Raw genomic sequence first — 5,708 nt, 5'->3', positions numbered from 1 at the left:
CTCCTTGGAAGAGAAGCTATGACCAACCTAGATAGCATATTCAAAAGCAGAGACATTACTTTGTCAACAAAGGTCCATCTAGTCAAAGCTATGGCTTTTCCAGTAGTCATGTATGGATGTGAGAATTGGGCCATAAAGAAAGCTGAGTGCAGAAAAATTGATGCGTTTGAACTGTGGTGGTGGAGAAGACTCTTGAGAGTCCCTTGAACAGCAAGGAGATCCAACCAGTACATCCGAAAGGAAATCAGTCCTGAGTATTCATTGAAAAGACTGATGCTGAAGTCGAAACTACAATACTTTGGCCACCTGATGAGAAGAACAGACTCATTTGAAAAGATCCTGATGCTGGGAAGGATTGAAGGCAGGGGGAGTAGGAGATGACAGAGGATCATATAGTTGGATGGCATCACCGACTCAATGGACATGAGTTTGAGTAAGCTCCAGAAATTGGTGATGGACAGGGAGGCCTGTCGTGCTGCAGTCCATGGGGTCACAAAGAGTCAGACACGACTGAGCAACTCAACTGAACTGAAACGAACAAATGAAATGCTGCACATCCCACTCTGTGCTATGCGATGGGGAGACCTCACTGTCGGCAGAGTCTTCCTACCAGGACCCCAGGAGGAAGATGATGCCAGTGGTCCTCTGCTCTGTGTGAGGAGAAGGCCCAGAAGATTTGATGCAAATATCATAGACTGATTTAGAGTTTATCTTTCCATGTTCTGTTTTCACCATGCCTTTTGTCATCTCTCCTCCTCCTGCTAGGGAATTCAACTTATTTTAACATGAAATCATTCAACTGATTTTCACATGGTGAATTTTATCCATCTTTTGCTCCTCCCCCTCTTCCCCCCAAAAGAGAAATGTATTTAAGTCCTACATCCTCATAACTCAAAATGCTGCTTTATTTGGAAACAGAGAAATTGCAGATGTAATTATTTAAGATGAAGCCATATTGGAGTAGGATAGGTCCTAACCCATTTCAACTGGTGTTTTTGCAGACAGAGACGTGGAAAGAATACCATGTGAATTAGACTGATGTATCTGTAAGTCAGTAATCATCAAACATTACAGGTAATACCAGAAGCTAGGAAGGGGCACGGAAGGATTTTCCTCCAAGTTTCTGAGGGAATATGATCCTTCTGACACCTTGATTTCAGACTTTAAGCCGCTAGAATTGAGAGACAGTACCTTTCAGTTGTTTCTAAGCTCCTTAGTTTGTGGCGCTTTATTATCGTTGGCCCTAGGCAATGTAACACGGTGAGTGTCCCCTTATTGGCCTTGGTTACTTAGAAACAGATCTGTCTCTTTTCCTTTGAGGCCATATCAGAAGGCCCACGATGGGCAGAAAGTTGGCAGGTGGCTTTCTCTGCTTGGCCTCTCACCTCCCGTGTTATAGAAAGATCACTCTCTCACATCTTGAGAATGCTGGCAGGCAGGAGAGCAGAACGAGCGTCAGGGAGCGTGAACACTGTCTTGAAGTGGGTCTTGACTTGATTGGCCTAGCTGCCTCATCACTTTGGAATTTAATCCAGCGCTGTGCAAAATGGAGATGATGCTCTTGTCATATTTTCTTGCCTCCTTGTAGTCACTTCTTCTGGGTAATTTCAGGGCATGAAAGATAACAAAACCTTTGAGCTGCTCTGATGGGAGTGTAAGGAATCCAACACAGGTAGCACTGGGCTGTCACAGGAGAGCAGAGCCACTCAGGGGGGGCCAGAGACCAGAGCCGAGCAGCAGGGCGGGCCTGGGCACAGATGAGGGCCGAACTGGGAGTGTCACATGTGTGCTCAGTCGTGTCTGACCCTTTGTGACTCTATGGGCTGTAGCCCGCCGGCTCCTCTGTCCATGGGATTCTCCAGACAAGAATATTGGAACGGGTTGCCGTTTCCTCTTCCAGGGGATCTTCCCGACCCAGGGATCAAACCCAGGTCTCCTGCGTCTGCTGCATTGCAGGAGCATTCTTTACCACTGAGCCACTGGGGAAGCCCCAGAATCAGGAGAGCAATCAGTAAAACAGAAAGGGCACACAGCTGCCCTGAAACCAGAGGAGGAAACCGAATTCAGACTTTAGTAATGCGAAGTCAGCCAAGAGGAAGCAGATAAGGTGTGGAATCCAGAGCAGTAGTCCAGGTGGGCAGACAGCTGGCAGGGATGTGGGCAAAAGCAGAGACAGACCACACCAACAGAAACAACGAGGTTTAAGTGGAGAAACTGGAGCCAAGCAGAGGGCAGGTCGGCACCTGGGGTTCTGTAAGAGCGAACTGGGTTTAATAACTGATCCTAGACAGAACCGTTTGCCTTCTGTTGATGTTTTAAGAAGCCTTTTGGGTCTGCACCTATGAAAACCAGAGTATTGTGCAAATTTTACTTAGATGGTAATTAAAACCTTGCATTCAGCAGGAACACAGTAAAGATAATTTCTGCAGTTATATCGAATCTTCAAGGTAAGACCACTTCTGTGGGCGCTGTGGGTGGCACGTGCTTTCCGCACCAGGGCTGGCCTCTCCAGCTTCCCCTCTGTTGAACCCTGTCACGTATCTTAGAACGACAAACACAAACCGCTTTCATAACTTGGAAAAAATACAAAGTTCTCTGCAGTTTGAAAATAGACTGAAATTCACTGTCTTCCTATTATTTCCCTATTAGAGCTTTGACCGACTCATTCCTGTTCTGCGGGTTTCAGGGTTTTCAATCTATAAAATAGAGGCATTGTAGTAAGCACCGGTCAGACAGGGCCTGAGGTCAGCACATCTCAGAAGAAGTCCATGCCTGCCATAAGCCACTCCTGTGTGTGGCTGGTACTGATGAGAAAAGGGCTGAATAAGCCAAGAATTCGGTAAGAAGCAACAGGCAGGCCAGTGAGGAGGGTAGCATTGTACTGTCTTTTACTTGGGATGTTTTTCATTTCATCAAAAGAGGCAACGAACGACTTTCAGGAATGGAGACAGAGCAGTTGAATGTGTCCCACCCCAGGACTCCTCCTTGGGGGAGGGCACTTCTTTCCTCTGTAGCTCACTCGTCAACATTTTGGAAGGAGCAATATAGTTTTCTCTTTGTTACTAAAAATTGAAGAAATTCGAACCCATATAGTTGTTTTCGCAGCCACTCCTGCAATCCAGCTGTGTGTATGAGCACCTATGTTTATGAGAAACTACTTGCTGAGCGCCACTGTATGCTGAACGTCCTTCTGTGTTAGCTCAGACAAGCATCCTAAGCATCCTTTGCTACGGACGTTAACGTCTCCTCTTCATTAGAAGAGGAGTCTAAGCCTCTGTTTGGTTAAGTCACACATACCCAAGGCCATATGCTTAAAAACAGCACACCTGAGGCTGGAAACCAGGGCAGTCATGATTTAAAACAAGAATTTCTAATGGAATTTGAGCCTAGTTATGAATGAACCGCGAAGTGCTTTTGGACAGAAAGAATTTCCTGTTGAGAAACAAGTCCGTGAGGTAAAAAGAAGGAAGAAAGAAAAGAGAGCCAATGTGCATTGTGCATCCCCTCTGTGGGGGACTCCAGGCGTACCTTTCATTCCCATGACAAACCAGGCTTGTCTGGCCCTCAGCGTGGGCACTTCCTTTGCTGCTGTTCACTGACTCTCAGCAAGAACGAAGCGCCCACTTGTCTTATTTTGACTTCCACCTTTTTATCCCCCTCTCCCTCTGACATGCCCAACTGACTTCCCAGAAAGTTGGCTGTAACAGTTACAGCAGCGAATAATTTGATGTAACATTTACGGTTCGCTTTCTAAGTACCAGTCTCTGTGTTGAACTCTTTATGTGCATTTTCTCTTACAACGTTCAAAAAAAGATGAAGAAGATGGTATTATTATCCCCACCTCATGGATGAGAATATTGCCACCATATATTCTTCCTCTATTTTATTCCCATTCTGTCTGTAAATATTTCCCCCATGGAGTCAGGAATCATGACCTGGGAAGGAACACAGGTCCTCCTAGAAGTAAAACTGAACCCAGACACAATCCCCCTTTCCCTCAACTTATCTTCCAGTGCAAAGATGCTTCCTTTTGTCTACAATTGTCTTGCTTATTGTTGGTTTATAGAAGCCTCAGAGTCAGCGCATAGATGAGGACACCGAGATTATTTAGGATCTCCTAGCGCAGCAGATGCTAAGCGATATAAGGCTGCCTGGGTGCAGTGGGTGTCACATCCGGGCCTTTATTAAGGTGCTGAGAGAGCAGCTCCTTCCCCCAGCTCTGCCAGGCCACCCAGCGGGGTCTGCGTTTGAAAGGGGATCCTGACAGGTCTACCAAAGAAGATGAAAGAGGCAGCAGGGGAAGGGACAATGGATGGGTTAATGTGCAGAAATAAACTTTACAGCCCGGGGCAAGGCCGCCGTAAACCTCCTCCACACTGCACCGCACAGGTTGTGGTGGCAGCGACATGCCTTGGATGGTGCATTTACTTGGGATTCTCAAGGGAACTGCGGTTTGCAGCTCTGCTTGTTCTCCCTGCCAGGTAAGGGGCCTCCCTTCCTGAGCTCTGCAGAAACTATAAACTTTGGGACCAGGAGGCCATGCCTGCAGTTCTCAGGGGGAGCCTCAGAGGACTGTAGTGGCCTGAGCAAGTCTGTGGGGTTGGAACTTGAGCTCCTAGAGGATGTTGCCTACAGATAAGGCTAAGTGACACATTTGAACACATTTCAAAAACTTTAAAAGGTCATCTCATCCATGCCACTGTCTCTTCTTTAGACCAATTCAAAACCAGTGCAGACTGAAAACTCCTGTTTTCAAAAACTACAAAGTGTAAAATTACATGTGTGGACTTATTTGAACAACTTAGATGACCAAAACTAAGCTGTCCTAGGTCTAACCTTAATCACTCACACTTTAGGAACATGGGCTATTTCCTCTTGTTCTACCTTCTGGAAGAGATGAAGGATATTTCAGTGACATCTTTAATCATTTAGAGGGACTGAGGATTCAATTTCATATAATAAATATTTGCTGAGTTCCCGTGTACCTAATTCTGAAATGGGGTGGGAGGGTCACAGAGGTGACAAGGCTGGTTTCTTCCAACAGAAGTTCTCAGTCTGGAGAAGGAGGAAGACTCTGCCATCACTAATTGCATGTTATATGACATAGTAAGGCCACAAGAAGCCACCGATTTTACCTGGAACCAGGTCATTCTATGGTGGAGGTAAGAATAGCTTGGAGACCACTGAGCTCCCATCAGAACCAAACGGGGTGGAAACAGAAGTCCAGACGCACTGGGCACAGGAGTTGGCCAAGAGAAGGGAGCCATCAGGAGAGGTCCCGGCTGGCTGCGGCCGTAGACCAGGATTCCTGCCTCAGTCTTGGCGCTGAGTTCTCTCTGGACATCAGAGCCTTCCTTTAGAGCACCCATTCTTCCCTTCCTCCATTCACCTGTCTGATTGATAATTATGCACAGTTGCATGCCAACTGTGTTCTTGGCCCTGAGTTTTGTCTGGGAAATCCATCAGTGAACAAGACAGACAAATGGAAGGACCCTCAGCCTTGTGGAATGGATCATGAGAATAAGAATACTTAACAAATAGGCGTTAAGCACAAGCCATGGTGCAAAATCCTCCAGAGGGGAAGTGCTTAAAGGGCCCTCAGGACCTTGCAATGTCGTGGCGGTAGTACGTGTGACAGCCTGAGGTCCCCTTAAAATGTAGCTCCGCTGTGGTCCCGCCCCCTCACTGTTAGCTCTGCTGTGGTCCCG

Source organism: Bison bison, unplaced genomic scaffold, assembly GCF_000754665.1.
Source record: "Bison bison bison isolate TAMUID 2011002044 unplaced genomic scaffold, Bison_UMD1.0 scf7180017864067, whole genome shotgun sequence".
Lineage (NCBI taxonomy): Eukaryota > Metazoa > Chordata > Mammalia > Artiodactyla > Bovidae > Bison > Bison bison.
This window is presented reverse-complemented; position numbering follows the sequence as displayed.